The sequence below is a fragment of the Balaenoptera borealis genome (genome assembly GCF_965194805.1).
Source record: "Balaenoptera borealis genome assembly, chromosome: 19".
In the NCBI taxonomy this organism is placed as follows: Eukaryota; Metazoa; Chordata; class Mammalia; order Artiodactyla; family Balaenopteridae; genus Balaenoptera; species Balaenoptera borealis.
The window spans coordinates 67,511,571-67,528,147 of NC_138878.1; the positions used below are offsets into that span (position 1 = coordinate 67,511,571).

At 48.0% G+C, this 16,577-nt stretch overlaps 1 protein-coding gene across 13 annotated transcripts in view; it reads right to left on the reverse strand.

The window, feature by feature from the left end:
• Positions 1–16,046, reverse strand: part of PEG3 (paternally expressed 3) — a 31,158-nt gene extending 15,112 nt beyond the window's left edge. For 3 of the 13 annotated variants that reach the window (XM_082367880.1, XM_082367878.1, XM_082367879.1), the window contains exons 1-4: positions 15,854–16,045; positions 12,312–12,382; positions 1,895–1,973; positions 1,223–1,285 (exon numbers count right to left, since the gene is read on the reverse strand). The gene's annotated coding sequence lies outside the window, so the exon portion shown is untranslated. Of the gene's footprint in view, positions 1–1,222; positions 1,343–1,894; positions 1,974–12,311; positions 12,383–12,476; positions 13,422–14,936; positions 15,263–15,853 lie in introns of those variants that run through there. The other 10 variants (XM_082367869.1, XM_082367870.1, XM_082367868.1 and 7 more) reach the window with 9 other exon arrangements.
• Between the last annotated feature and the right edge of the window lie 531 nt (positions 16,047–16,577).

Here is a 16,577-nt window from a genome sequence, read left to right on the forward strand (position 1 = left end):
AAAATGTTAAAAGTGCTCAGCTCTGGGTAATGCGAATGCAAGTGCTCTTAATAATTTCTCTGAACCCGTGCTGCTGTTAAGTTAAAATTCAATGAAATTAAAAGTTCAGCTCCTCTGTCACACCAGCTACATTCCAAGCGCCAGTGGCTACCCTACGGCACAACACGGAACATCTCCCTCGTGGGGGAAAGTTCTATTGGCCAGAGTGGCTGGACAGCGCCTGAGTTTGCAGGAAAGCTCAGGACTCCTGCGGCAGCAGTGCCCACCCTTCTGAGGAGTGTCTGCCCCACAGCCCAGCCCTGGGCTCGTGCTAACACCACTGCCTCTGGGAGCCTTCCTGAGACTCACTTCCTCTACTAGTGTTCCAAGCACTTGCTGCATTTACTCTTAAATATTTGAGCTCACTTGCCTATGCCCCCACTGTAAACTCTGGTAAAGGGATGAGAGACGAACTTTTCCATCACTGGAAAAGTCAGGTATCGACACTGATAGAGCAGGTTGAAAATAATGTACGCAAACCCATTTTAAAGTTGGTTTTAGACACAGGCATGCATTCTTATTACAGGCCTGCAGACGCACAGTGCAGTTTCTGGGTTAAGCTCTGCGGCACTGTTTCCAAAAGAACACCCTGGCATGTCACTTATCCTCACCTGCCCACTCTTCTACCAGCCCCTTCCCGGTATTCCCGACAAACAGGCATGGGGAGCGCTGGGAGGTATCTGCGGAGCTCTCTTACAGGGCTGCCTATCACAGAGGGGGATGGTTAAATGAAGTACCCGTGAGTCCACAGAAACCCTACACAGGTGATGAACACCTAGGATTCACACCAATGGCGAAAATGTGATCAAGCGACCATCAGGCTTCTTCACACCCCTGCACACCCTCCTGCTTTGATCAATCTTGTCAAGTATCTAGCCTGCCTCCACAGAACCAGCTTTCTACTCTGATAATCCTCTGTATCATTTATTTCCTTACTTGTCTGTATTTTAGTATCTGCCCCCTCCCTTCTTAAGAAAACTTTTTAGACCAAGTATAAAAGCTGATTTTCCATCTTCCTTTTGTTCTCACGTGACCAACTAAGGCTATACGTTTCCCTTCACCTGAACCGTTTTAGCTGCATGTGGTTCCTATTAGGTAGCCTTGTTATTAGTGGTCAGCCACAACTGGAGCAAGAAAGTAGGCAATACAGGAAGGAAATTTAGGTTTGGGTGAATTAACTTACCTGACAGTTTTGTACTTCTGGCTTTACTTCCAGAGAAGAACAAAACCACATGCAGCAAAAATTCTTTTTTGTTTTAAAAGGAAAAACCAATAAGTTAAAAAAAATTTTTTTTTTTAATGTCTAAAGAGAAAACAACAGTTGTTTCAATTATTCAGTCTCAAAGTAGCCTTCATCATTTGGGCATGATTCAGTGCAGGGGACTCTCTCCAGGCAATGGTGGGCTCCGCTCCGCCCCGTGGAAACTGCCCTCCCACTCTCTCTGCAGCGTCCTCTGGAGCTTCAGAACCAACCACACAGATGCACCTCCATTCGGAGACCCTGGAGACCCTGCCACTCCCGCCCTGCCTGCCCTGCTCTCCTCGATGACAGACAGGACACTAGGTAACACCCTGCTGGGCAGGGGAAAGAAAGGGCAAGCGTCCGGGCTCTGGAGAGCTGGTGAGACAGCTGGGACGAGAGAACACAGTCGAGTTCACCCAGCAACTGGCGAAGAGGGACTGCCGTGACAAGAGCAGGGCCCTCAAAAGCCAGCAGCCCTGTGCGGGACAGAGGGGCGGGCAGGGAGCCCAAGCCTGCTCTGGGGCATCCACTTCCAGAGAGAACTCCGGTCCCCTAGGTGACAGCAGCCCCACCTCTCAGAGGCCACACGACACCCTTGGGTATGTAAATCACCTGTTTGGGAATAGGATCCTTTCTGGAACTTCAGAACAAGTGTTCTTATCCACAGGAACAGAGTCAAAATGCCAGGGACCTGCAGACATTTTAAAGAAATACATGGACAAATAAACGTGGAAGAAATGTAAAGAGTGTCAGAGAATTCACTCTCCAAACGGCTGTGGACTGAGAGAGCATTGGGGGTGAGGCCTTATATACCATATTCAAGAAAAGGCCCATTCCCATGTCATATAAACCAACCAGAGACAGGAAGCAGAAAGCTTTCAAATTTTCTTTATGAAACCAGAATAATTAAAACATCTAAGACACAGAGAGCACTAGCAAACTGCAGACCAAACTCACTTACAAAAGCAGACATAACAGTCTCAACACTATGACTAACGAACATCATTCTACAGAGTTTCAGCCAATTACAAGAAAATCTGAGGCATGAACAAAGATATAAAATTATCACTCTGTTATGTAAGACCGTCCAACTCAAATACTGCAAATCAGTGGAAACAGACCTTATAATAGGAATAATAATTTAGTAAGAAACCCATTTATACCAGACTCCCTAAATATGTACCGACAATAACCAATTTGAGAAAATGGGAAGAACTCCATTGTAAAAATACAAAAGATTTAATAGAAGAAGACAGCACCCATAGGAACAAACTTATACATGATATAGCAATAGAAAAAGCAATAACCAGAGAGACACAGGATAATCATGGGAGATACATGGATCTAGCATATGAAAGCTCTAAATACCCCCCCAAATTAACCTATACTACCTAGTGGAATTTCAAAGAATATAAATGTTGGGGAACTTGACAATGGTTCTAAAGTTGACCTGGAAGAATTTCACTTGGATCGATATTTTGAAAGTTCATACATCAAAAGGCCAACAAACCACACACAAAAAAGAAGTATCTTAATATAATCTCAGGGTTAAGAAAGTTCTTTTCTAGTATGATGCCTAAAGGCAGAAAGAGGACATAAAAGTAACAAATGATGTTCCTGTCTATACCACCAAAGCCAAAGCAATAATTTAACCACCTAATAAAACACCAAAAAAGACAAAAAGACGGATTCACTTAAGAATTGTAATATAAGTTTACTGTATGTACACAACTGAGTATGTAGAACTCTATGAAAGTGGCACTAAAAAATAGTAAGGAATGTATATAGATTACTTCAATAAATAATAACGGTAATAGGAGATCTAGCCAATCATTCACTTGCGGAAAAAGGTCATAACATATATGAAAATGCTAAAACTAAAATCAAAATAAAATAAATAAAAGATTAATTTTTATAATTCTGTAGCAGGGACGGGATCTTCTAACCTGACAATAAAATTGGAAAACAGGGACAACTTTGACTTTGTATACATACTTCTCTAATCACATTAATTTTTCTTCCCACTAGGCATGTGTTTGAAGTATAAAGCACCAGTAGGTAAAAACTATACTTAAGAACTGTAGGCTTAAAAAGTTTGATAAGGAAGCAACAATTTTGCTAAGAAAATATAAATATTTGGCAAACCTGACTCAGGAAGCAGAGGAAAATCTAGGGAAGAAATTTTAAAAGATGAAATGATCAAAGGAGCAACTTCCCATAAAATTTCCATGAGCGAAGTATTTACCATGTTATAAAAACCCTTTCAGAGCACAGAAAAGAGATGGAGGACTTCCTGCTCATTGATAATATGACCATGTGAACACCCATAAATATCCTGTCACAAGGTAGATGCCAACTTCTATGCTGAAAATTCACCTATTCCTTTTCTCAAGAAATTCAGGACTAGAGTCAACAAATGTGATCTTTGTTAAACGTGCTCAAGATTTTCTGACCAGGCCAACGAAACAGCCCTTGGTCATCAAGGGCGTTGAAAAAGAAAAGATTTTTAATAGAAAAACCTGAAAAACAGTTGGACCTTACCTACTCCTTCCCACAATGGCAGAGGAAATTCATTTGAGAGTAAGAAAGGGCCTTGGGAACAGAATAATCATAAAGATAGATAACATATATGTCGTGTGAAGAAAAAACTGGCATATACATATCCTGCAAATTTTATAAAGGGCAAATCGGTTACTTATCAAAATTAAAAAATGTAATATCCTGTCCTATTAATTCTACTTCTATGAATCTATCCCAGAGATATCTAATGACATATGTGCAAGAATATATTCATTGAAGTACTGTTATGACAATGGACAAAATATGGTATGTTTATATTATGATTATGAAACCTTTTAAAATAATGAGGCAATTGTAAATAAATGGGTATGAGACGACCTCTAAGGTAGTTAAGTGCAAAATGGGACACACCAATGTGCATAGCATTCTAAGGAACTATAAAAACAGATGTCATTTACTTAGACGATTTCTGGAAGGACACAGAAGAGACTATTAATAGTGATTAACAGTGATTGCCCCTGGGGAAGGGAACTGGGGGCCAGGGAAAGAAGGGCGACTTAACTTTTTCATTGTATATTCCCCTTTTGTTTTTTGTTTTTATTTATTTATTTTTATCATGACATGTATTACCTAGTCAAAAAAATAAATTCACAAAACAAAACAATAAAACAAAAGCACTAGTGGAGGCCTTTCGAGACTGTGCTGCCCACTGAGTGGGTGCTGGCAGCACGACCACCTTAACGCTGAGGGGTCTCCCTCGCTCCCTGCCCACCACCCTGCCCCACCCCACCCCCACCCTGGTCTGAGTCCAAGGTCACACCCTAAACTGGCCATTTGCAGACGATATGATAGGCAATTTAGAAAACCCCGAAGAATCAACTTTGAAACTCCTCAGACCCAAGAAGTACTTAGGGAAACTGCAGCTCCAAGCTGAAATAGCCCTCACAACTCTAGCAACTATTAGTACATAAATGCAATGCCATTCCCTATCCTGGCGATTCCACTTCTGAACTCGAACTGACAGACCTATGTGCCCATGAGCAGAGAGACACAGTTCACAAGGGTGTTCAGAGAAGCACTGCTTACAACAGTAAAGAACAGGGACAGGCAGAAAGCTCGAGCAGACTCAACGGCAGAGACCACTGACTGCTACGCAACAGAGGCGAAAATAAAACCGGTACACATTTCCCACACTATAAAAACCAATCAAAATAAAAGCAAACCAGAAAAGGAGGGGGAAAAATATTTTGCAACATAGATGACAGTTAATAGGTCTTAGAAAGCAGTGAGAAAAAAGTAAGTGGCTCAACATGAAAATAAAGAACATTAATACACAGTTCATAAAATTAGTGATAAGAGCCAATATCTACATCAGAAATCAAAGAAATGTAAAATATCATAGTGAACACTTTTTACGCTTACCAAATGGGAAACTATTTCAAAATAAAGATCAGTGTTGGTGGGAAGCCGGCTGGTACAAGTGTGAATCCTATTTCTGGATATCATTTTGGCATATATCTAAAAAACATTAACAATGCCTATTCCTTTTGAAACAGCAAGTCTCCACTTAAGGACAAAGACAGTCAAGTAGATAAAAATATAAGTTAAAAAAAAAAAAAAGCTACAAAGTCAGCTGCCCACCACCACTAAGTCCTTGTACGTACATCTACTCTCAAATATGTTGCAGGAGTGATGGCAGGTGACATCACGTCACCCAAGGAGCACATCTGGGAACGTGCTATTATGCAATGGCGGTCCTAACACAGGGCAGATCCCTGCACAGCAACCAGAGGCAAAGCAGGGAAAGGAAACACTGGTCAACGTTCTCCTACAGGGTTACCTGACTGCAGGTGGCCCCTCAGGAGGAGCCGAGTGACCCAGCCCTCAGCCCCGACTCACCCTGTCCTCCGCTGGCAGCCCAAAGGGCACCCAGGAGTGAGGCCAGGTGCTGAGTTAGCACCTGCCAGGGCCCCATACTCACCTCACCCTTGGGAAGACCCAGGGGAACTCCTGTGACAGCGACTCTGGCCAATCGAAAGCATAACTGCTCTGCCCACTTCGCCCCCACTTCCCCAGTCCAGCTTCTGCCTCCATGGCAACAGCCATGCCTACCACTGAAGAGGACAGAAGATATGTGTCAGGGGTGGCCGAGAGGAAGAAAGCATCAGGGAAGAGTCATCCACGGGCTTGCCTGGCACGACCAAAGGCAGTGTTGAGGCTGAGGGGGGACGCCTGTCCAAGGACGGCCTAGAAAGGCCATCACAGAATCAAGATGTGCTGGGGGACGCACAGCCCAACAGAGAAAGGGAGCACCTGTACTTACGCCAGGCCGCAAAGTCCCTGAGGCAAGGACTACGTCGCCTTTCTCATCACTGTATTGTTACCTTCACAGGACTGGCACGTAGAGGGTGTTCCAATAAACTGTGTGTTTGGGTTTTTTTCTACTTAGATGCAAAAACATTTAAATCCAATCTAGAAAAGTCTAAATAGTAGCCCTTGACCATGAAAGGCTATTCCAGGAATACAAGGATGATATCCCAATAGGGTAGGCTGTTATATAAGGGATTAGAGGGGGAGGGGATTCCTCGAGCACTGTTGCACGTTACAAAGCATCTGCAAACCTCAACCTTTCCTTGTATGTCCCTCGCAAAGAGTAAGACTAGGAGACCATCCAAACACAATAAAGACTTATCTCAAGTGCAAGCAAGCATTAAACACTAAAGGTAGGGAAGCCCTCCACCATACCCACCATTCAGTACTATTTTGGAAGTCCTAGCTAATGCAACTGATTAAAAAAGAAGTGAAAGGTATAGATGTGGAAAAAGCATTATTTTGAATTCAAAACCTTGTCAGTTAACACAGCAAGAAAAAAAATTCCAGGAATAGCGAAATAAATAAACCACTTCTCATTAATAAATTCAGTGAAGTATTTGCAACTCCAAATAAAATTTTTTTAATGTACAGAAGGACACAGAGCAGGTCCTAAATAAATGAAGACATATGTTTTTGCACAGGACCATGAAAATTGTTGTCAATTCTCCCTTGAGTATAAGTTAAAATCCAACAAAATGTGGGAGCTTTGACAAACTGAGAATCCAGTTTCGCCAGAAGACTAAATGTACAGAAATATCAAGACAATTCTGAACAAGAAGGTATGTGTGCAGCAAGGGTGGGGGATTGTCTGTAAAGTGACCCAAACATATGAGAACATAAAGTATTCTTTCCAACACAAGGATGGGGGTGCCCTGACAAATACACTGATGGAACATAATACACTCCAGAATCTGACTCGTGTGAAAGTATATACACATGTGGGAATTTAGTTTATAGTAAAGGAAGACTTTTAAATCAAGAAAAGTTATTAACTGTTTAAATACTAACTAGGAACTTCCTTAGGAGTAAATGATAAAGGGTCATTTTAAGGAAAGTGGCAAGAAGAGACAGCCAACACTTCCATTTCTGACCAGCTATTCGAGTACGGATTTCTAAGAAGGTTGGAGCAGGCCTCTGTCTGACATTAGGAAAGACCAATAACATCAGTGCCGGTGTCTGGCCTCTCCTCCAAGAAATTCGGTATTTCATCTCTAGAAGGCAAAGGCCACTAAGGCCAATGACAAACATACTTTGTTCTCAGAAAAATAAATCATTGCCCTCAAAAGACAGCATTCCTCCAAAATTTCATCATGCAAGAAGAAATGAAAACAGATAAAATCTTTAAGAAAATGTCATGTAACATTAAGTCATGTTGCCAAGAAACTTTGTAGCTTTATTTTCTGATTACAAACATACAAGACAGTACAACATTCAAACATTACAGATTATCCAACGTAGAAACTGCAAGCCACATCCATTGATCACATTTGTTCCTATACTAAACCTTTTAAAGTCTGTACATATAACATCTTTTTACCAAAATGAGATCATACCAGGAGTTCTGTGTGTATTTTTAAACCCAGTAATTTTTGATAGACATCCTTCCAACCAGTACATATAGATTTATATCATTCTTTCTAAAGGCCACAGTCTTCCATTCTACGGATATACCAGTTTATTTACACTTGATGGAAATGACCAATGTAAAAAATGTTTAAAGCATTAAATGAAAATACAAGGGCATAAAATTATACAGCATGTGTGGCATTCTTACTGCAAATATACTCATTTATATGTACACAGAAAACAATGAGGAAGTCCACACAACGGAATAAAATGAAGTTTTAGAAAGCAAAGCTGCAGATGGAGATGTATTTATACAGAAGTTATTGTAGATGTTGTTAAATAGCTGCACAGTATTACGTTCACACACACAGAAACACGCATATAATGGAGACTGTAAACGTGATGGGCACGTGATATGAGCTCGCCAGATGGCACGCCACGCACTCCCCCACAACCAAATATTACTGCCTAACACCCCACATACTTCACTCTGGTAGCCTGAGTTTGAAGTATTAGTGAATTGGGCATGATCTCATTTACGTAAAAAAAAACACACAAAAAACAAAAAACTACATAGGTACTTAAACGTATGGAAGTACATACAAAACCAAACTGGAAGAAAACTTCCATAAAAACTTGTATGAAGACCATGCGTAAAGCGGGGAAAACCGAAAAAATAAATGATTAATAAAAGATACTTCATTTTGCATTTCAACTTAGAATGTCATTTTAAGTTCACCATCAGAAAAAAAAAACTGAATATAAATTTGGAAGTTCAGCTGCTGTCTGTCCGTCCTCTTCTCTGCGCCAGTCACCGCGCATCTGCACCCCCGCCCCTGCGTGGCTCCCCCTCTCCGACCACTCACAGTGCTCCCGTGGAGTCCTCCACTCCCCACACACCCTTTGGGCCAGAGCACCACTGCAGGGGCGCCACACCTAGACCCCGACCTCACTGCCAGCTGTCCTCTCGGTCTCACTGTTCACACGCAATTCTGGCCACGTGGCAAACCCATCAGCTTTGTGTCCGGGCCTGGAGGTGGGCTCTCACACACCCTAGTTACTGAAGCTCCCACATCTCCCTCCACACTGTCTCTGCAGCACGAGTCCCAGCGTGAGTCAAGTAGTAGCCAAGGGCAGGATTTTAAAAGCCAAAGGTCTGACCACGTTCAGAGGACGGGGACGCACAGGGACCCAGCCTGACTCTGGTCATAGGGGCCAAGGGAGGCCACCAACTCCAAGGAGAGGGAAGGAGAGGAGACAAACAAGGACAGTTGGTCAGAAAAAGGTCTCACCCTCCACACCCGGCAGAGGGGCTTACGGGGTTCCAGCTGTTCTTCAACCTCCAAAGACCTGTTCTTAAATACACGGGACGTCTAAGCATGAAACGTGTGCGTCGTAAGCACTGCATGCAGCTAGTTTCGGGCAAGAGCTAGCCTCCAACCACAGGGCAGTGGTCCCGCCTGCTGGACGAGTGCTGCCACTGTGGTCCGTGTGGAGGTGTTCATGCCATTCTGAGTATTTTAGAGCCCTTTACTTCTATTTCATAAAAATGCATAGAAAACAAAAGCACGGTCTCACAATTAATTCATCTGAAACGAAGATGGAAGTCATCAGGCACCCCTGCCACAAGTGGGGGGGGGGGGTCTTTGGCCTCAATCGAAGGATCAGTGGGTCAAGTGTTCAACTGAACTGGGAGGAACTAGTGGTGGCTGGAAATGTGGCTGGATGTGTGAGGAGAGGTAAAGAAACTCTGTGGCCCCCTGTGTGACCTCAGGTTCCCCAGATCCCACCAGGAGTGAGAGAAGCTCATGGTCTCTTCTCCAAGCCCGTTTCTACTTACTTAATTTGGTGCCTCATCACGGTGCACCTAGATTCAGCCCCTCTCTCATTCTACCTACCTCATTAAAGGGGGCTGGAATTGAGAACTTTAAAGTCACGAACTGAGGAAGTTACTTTCTTCGCTTCTCAGGGACAGCAGGGTGTGCGGTCTCTTCTCTGCTCGTTTGCTCCTTTCTCCTGCCTCTTTCTGCAGACCGACATTCTCTCCTTCAGCACCATGTGGAGGAAAGTGCTGTCCCAGCCTGGGCCCGCCTCACCTCCCGGCTCAGGTACCCAACACTGGCAGCTGGGCCAGCCCGTGCCTCTGCTCACCCCCCACGCCGACATTACGAGTGCACACTACAGCTCGATGCCTTCTAGGGTGTGGTTCTCAAGCCTGGGGTGCCTGGGAGAAATGCACCAGCCTTTCCGGGGTGGGTATTTAGGAGGTCTGTGGCTCCCCAGGAAACAGCCATCCAGGAAGCACGCCAGGAGCCGTACTTTGAGAACCACTGCTCTAGGCTGATGCGTCCAGTCTGGTCCAGTCAACCATGAACAGGTACATGTGGACAACAGAGGCTGTTTGGGTAACAATTTCACAGGGGGATGTGAGCATGAAGTAAACCACCACTACCCCTACCATACCAGCCGTGACTCCACCCTCGGGACTCCCAGGTGGCTCCTCGCAGACAATCGCCACGCCGCCCTGGGCTTGCCTCCATTATATAAACTGAGCACTTACCACTCTGCAGCAAAAGTTCCTTATTGCTGTCCATTCTGGAGGAATTTCCCCAAAAATTTCAAAGAAGAGGAAACAGTAACTAAGAGTTTAGTTTTATGGTCAGCCCCCAAATGATTCAAGAAAAAGAGTTACTTTAAAGAGATAAAACCTCTTCTGTGCCAGTAGGACATATCCGACCAATATTTACATCAGTAACTGGCTGATCAGATTTTTTTTTTTAAAGGGGTGAGGGCATGAAAAGGCAGACCACAAAGCATGGTTCATTTAACCATCTATAGGAGAGCGCATGCTACTCTGGTCAGACCTAATGTGAATGGAGACTGGGGAGGGCGGGGGCTGCAGAAAAGGGGCTTCTGGTGTCCTGGTGACCCTAGCAAGAGCTTCACTGCAACCAGATGGTATCCCCAGGTGACCTCACAGGCCAGGGCTCCCAGAGCTTTTCCACATCCTCTCATTCTGATTCTATACTCACCAAGTGAGCTCTCACTATGGCTTCCTTTCCCATGTAGGTCTGCCTACAGGGAGAGAATGTGCTGGTCATGCGTACTTTTGAATATCTGGGTTCCGGAGGCAGTGCTCTCCCACCATAAATCTATTACCAAAATTGAGAAAACAGGAACGTCGTATTTGGTCACACTATTTTCTGACATAAACCAATAATTCATTATGGCTTAGCTTCGTTAACGTTGATCTACTGATGTAACATGAGTCCTCAGATGAAGTAGGGCCTCTGAGTCTCCAAAGACTTGAGCGCCAGACACTGGACCGCTGTCTGGAGCATTCACCAAGGCCAGAAAAAACCAACCCACCCCCGGGGGCTCATTGGGACAGCATGTTAGTCTTTCCCTGGGTGGTAATATGCCATCAGCATGGCCACCAATCTTGGTAAGCATGTTTTCCTACTCTCCACTTAATTGGAGTTCTCATTCAATAGACACTGAGACCAGGGATTATGTCACTCACTTTCGGAGACCCGAAGTCCAGCATGATCATGTCCCAGATTAGGCACAGTATCAATGCTTGCTGACGGAATGAGCAATATTTGGCTATTTTGCTCACTTCCCCCCATGATATGATTCACTGAGTATGGTCTGAATCAGTCGGCAAACCGTGAACAAAGAGTACAAGCCCTACTGAGTCCCTTTCTTCAGTACCTCTCTCAGATCCATCCAATTCATTTATCCCTCTTCTGTGACCCTAACCCAAGCCACCATCTCTCACCCAGATCCGAGGTGGTCTTCCTGGACCCACTGTTTCTACCCTCCCCTTCTGAACCCTGCAACCAGATGATATTTTTAAAACACAAATCTGATTATCATGGTGCTGCCATGGTTAGGTACCTCCGTGGCTTCCCATGGTGCTTCAGATCAAGCCCAATTACCTACCATGGATTGCAAAGTCTTTCACAGTGCAGCCCCACTTTACCTTTTTCTCACCTCAAACACCACTCTTTTCTTTCCTTTGTTCTAGGCTTCTAGCCTAGACTAGATCCTGGACTCCTAGCTCCCTTAAGACTGCTCTTCTCATGACATACTACCATCCACCACGCTTCAGGGCTCAGCCTTAATGTCCCTCGCTTTCTCAGGGAGACCCTACATGGCCTCTCCCAGATTTAGTTAACTGCCTGAAGTGAACGTTCTCTTTCAAAGGCATGAATCACACAATTATTTTTTCAATGTCTTTCATTACCCAAAAGACTATGAGCTCCAGGAAAACACTTCCTTTTCCACTTGGGGCCATGTTTGATAGATGAATCAATGAATTTCTCATGTTTCTTTATTCACCCAATAAGAAAAAAAGGGCACGCCTGAAGGAGTAGCTGAATGTTGCGAAGACCAAGGAGAATTTGGTGAACACATGATCTACCAGAAGAGCCTGTGCATTCTCAGAGCACACAGGGTGCTCGTGTGGCCATACGGAACACGTGTACAGTAGGAAAGTGTCAGGTTGAGGAAGGATGTGCTCACTCCAAGGATGGGTGTGGCACTGTGAGGAGGGAATTCAGCTCACCTGGACACCGCCACCTAGCGTTTGGATCTAGTCCCTCTTCCTCTTGCAAGTCGTCTCAGAGGAGGGTAAAGCTGGGGAAGGAAAAGAAAATGTGAGACACTGAACTTACTTCCCAATTACTGAATTTCCCAGGCTGGAAATGACCCCACACAGCTGCATCTTTACCTCCTACAGTGGTAGAGGTAAAATGAGACCAAGAAGAACAGCTTTTCCTCCCAGGGTGGAAGGACCCTTGGCATTGCTCACTGGGGTGTATGTTGTACCCTGGCTATAATCATAGCTGTTTTCCAGTGAGGTTATGTCAGTCGTGTGCAAGCCAATCTCTGAGTGTCTTAGAAACTTCTCTAATAAGCAGAGCAAAACAGTAAAGACCTGGGATTGAGAAATCCTATTTAAGACCCCAATCTCCCACTTATTAGCTATGCTGCACTGGCCATCCCTCTAAAGGCAAGGGACACACACTGCAAGTACAAATTGGAGGGAAAAAATGGCTAAGAAGGTAGTATTATTTACTGCTAATTACGTGCCTCATACAGTGCTTATTAGCACCTTACTTTTAGCATCTCTGTTAATTCCCACCACAACATTATTTTCTACTTATTTCACACACAAAAAAGCAGAGGCTCAGAGAACTCAATCTCAGAACTCATGGCAATTACAGATCAACTAACGTCATTTTGGAAAACAGTACATCTACAGACATTTTTCATGGAAACCTTGTGGAATAATGATATAGGCACCCCTTAGAAAGGTGAGTAAAACTCCAGTTCTGCCATGCGATAGCCAGTGATGAAATGCCAGAAATTTTACTGTGCTGTACCCCTAAGTAGCATGAAAGACTAGCTTATATTACAATCTTAATGCTATTATCATCAACATTACCAGTAGATAATGGTATCATTATTTAACCTTACACAATAGTTGAGGTTGTCAACATGATCCCCGTGGACAACACTACGTTTCAAGTCCCACTGTGCCTCAAAGCATACGTTCAATCAATCAGAGGCCCCTAGGGGACGCACCTTCAAGACTATGGCTCTGGTTTATGTTAACGCTATCAGTCATGAGCGGATATATAACTAGGTCCCGCCCACAAACAAGGAATCCAGGGCTGCCCCCTCTCGCCCCGCCCCTCCCCGTTGGGGCCACCCCTCCCAGCCCCGTCCCACCTGCCAGACCCTCCTCCGTCCCATCATTTCTCACGCCACGCCTCCCTCATAACCATCTGCGCTCCGCATTCTCCAGGCTGTCTACGGGCTTGGGGCCTTTTCCTTCACGTCACCTCCCACCGCCCTCACAGCCTGCCACCCTCTCCTCCGCCTTCTCACTTAGATCCCCCCCTTCCCCAAATCTATTAAAATTCCCACTTTCCTATGTGACCCCCGGCCATGCGCAGTTAAAACCCATCCCACAGTTCCAGGGACAAGGCTCTGCACGCCCTCCAAGGAACACGGTGCCGTCGCGCGGCCGCCAAGATGTGCCGCAGCGGCAAGCAGCGGTCCACCTGGAGCCTGTGCAGCAGAGACGGCGGGGTGGGTTCCGTCTCCCAGGATGCCATACGCAGCCTGCCCCGCAGTCCTACTGGCACTCAACAGGGTGCATGCGCAGCAAGCAAAGGACACAGGGCTCCGCAGCCCCGGCCTCAGGCCCGCCCCCTGTAGCCGGCCCAGTGTCAGTCAAGATGGCGCCTGCGCAGTAGGCCTCGGCCACCACCTGTCGGCAGGCAGAGCACTAGGTGGGCAAGGGTCTGCAGCCCCTCCCTCGGGCTGCCCCTGTAGTACCACCGTTATTCAAGATGGCGCCTGCACAGTAAGCTTCAGCTACCACCCCTAGGCCAAAGTACACAGCGCTACATGGGAAATGGTCTGCAGTCCCCCGTTAGTCACACAAAGCATAAAAGCCCCTCCCTTGGGCCCACCCCAGCAGACAGCCCCGCTGTCATTCAAGACGGCGCCTCCACAGTAAGCCTCGCTCGCCACCTGTCAGTCAACAAACAGCACTAGAGCGGACACGGCTCTGCAGCCCACCCTCGGCCCGCCCCCTGCAGCCCCACAGTCGTTCAAGATGGCGCCTGCGCAGTAAGCCTTGGTGCCACCTGACGGCCAACAAACAGCGCTAGAGTGGGCAGGGCTCTGCAGCCCCTCCCCCGGCCCGCCCCCTGCAGCTCCGCCCTCATTCATTACAGCGCCTGCACAATAAGCCTCGGCGCCACCTGTCGGCCAACAAGCACAGGATCAGAGTGGGCAGGACTCTGCAGCGCTGTCGGTCCTCAAAGACGGCCCGCGGCCCCACCCCCTCAGCCCAGTTGACAGGGCACCTGCGAAACACGGCTGCGCGGCACCCCCCGCTCCAGCCCACCCCCCCAGCCAAAAGATGCAGCCAGAAACATCCCAAGGTGAAAGCACTCCAGGAAGGCAACGACAGGGGAAGGGGTGATGCTCTGCAACCCCCAAACCAACCAAAGAGAAACAGCGGGCACAATGACAGCCCGTAGCCCTGTCCCTCAGGACAGACAGCTCTCCAGCAACAACAGTGTCGGCAAACTCTGGGCCACATGGACCCAGCCGATGAAACAGCCCCCCAGTCACCAGCCGTCGCCCAATCTCGTCAGACCTCAAAACCTACGCTAGTCAGGGTGGCACGTCGCGGCAAGCGTCCGCGGCAAGCGTCGGCAGCCAGGCCCGTGACCAGCAAAGAAAGTGTGAGGTAGCTTGACCCCCGCAGCCTTCAATCACGGCAAAGAACAGAGGCACCGCTGCCCTCAGTCCCGCCCCTGCGGCCAGCCAGCCGACACCCGGCCGCGCATGCGCAGCGAGCCTCAGCCGCCCCCATCAAAGATGGCGCCGAGGTAGGCGGGGCTCAACCAGTCGATCTCTTCTGAGACCTGCAGTCAAGACAGCCCTTGGCCCCACCCCAGCCCGCACCAACCAATCAGAACAACGCCTGCGCAGCCACTCTTATCCGACAATGAAACGTGACGCCAGGGTGGGCGGGCCCGCAGTCTGTCACCGCCCAGAGAAAAACATCCCGCAAGCACGACGGCCCTCGGCCCCGCCCCTCAGCTCCTCCCACCGCCACTGCGGCAAGCAAGCCCCGCCCCCAAAGACCGGCAAGGATGCAGGACGGCCGGAGGGGACCTGGCCAATCTGGGACCCTGTAGGATGGGGTGTCCTCTGCAGCCCCCCGACCAAGCCGAGGAAACGGGAGGGCGGGGCGCGGGGGGGGGGGCGGCGCGCTGAGCCTTCCCTCGCTCGTTAGGGATAGCCTGCCACTTCTCCGGCACCCACCCCAGCGGACTGCGCTGACAGGAGCCCGCGGCCTTCCCGCCCCCTGCCCAGGACGGCCAGCCATCCCTGTCCCCCACTACGCCCAGGAAAGGTGGCACGGGAGCCCCCACCGCAGACTCCGGCCGGCAGCGCAAAATGGCGCTGCTGCGGCAAGCGCGGCAGCCCCCGCCCGCTGATCAGGGTCCCGAACCTGCGGCGTCCCATCCCCGCGCACCGTCCAGATGCGGAGGTGCGGGCTGAGGCGGCCGGACTCACCTCGCCACACCGCACCTCAAGGCACCGCCCCGCCCCAGGCCAACAGGTCGGCCACGGCGCAGCCCGCGCACAGTCTAGTGCCCCCACACGGCCCCGGGCACCCGGCGGCGCCACCAGCCCACGGTGGACATGTCCACTCTTCCGCTCCGGCCTCGTCCTCCCGTGGCTCCCGGCGTCTGCACCGAGCCCCGGCCCGCGACTCCTTGTCAGGCTCTCCGCAGAGGCGGGGCCCCGGCGCGGGCAAATCAGCAGCAGCGCTACGCGCCCTGGGCCCCCTCGCCACGCCCCCAAGCCCTGCCAATCAGGCCGCGGTTGCCGTGGCGACGGCTTGGCGCGAAGGCAGGAGGCTGACGTCAACGGAGCCAACGCTAGGGGCCCTGAGGAAGGGTCTGGAAAAGGGGGAGGGGGAGTGGGTGTGCGACCCCCAAACAAAGAAGGGGGGTGACGCGGAGAAAGGCCCGCTAACGACTCCCAAACGCAAAACCTCTGAAGAAAAAGAAAAAAAAAAACCCATACATTTGTCTAAGAAAATGAAAATCCGGCAGACAAAAATATGTATGTTGAAGTTAAAGACAAACGAGAAAGTGGGAGACGAGACTTTTCCGCCTGGGACACATGAAAGACACGGGGCTAACTCCCTAATAAACGAAGACCTCTTGGAAACCAATACGGTAAAGACCAAACCAAGCCAGAAAAATGGGCAAAAAGGGAGGAAACTGGCAAT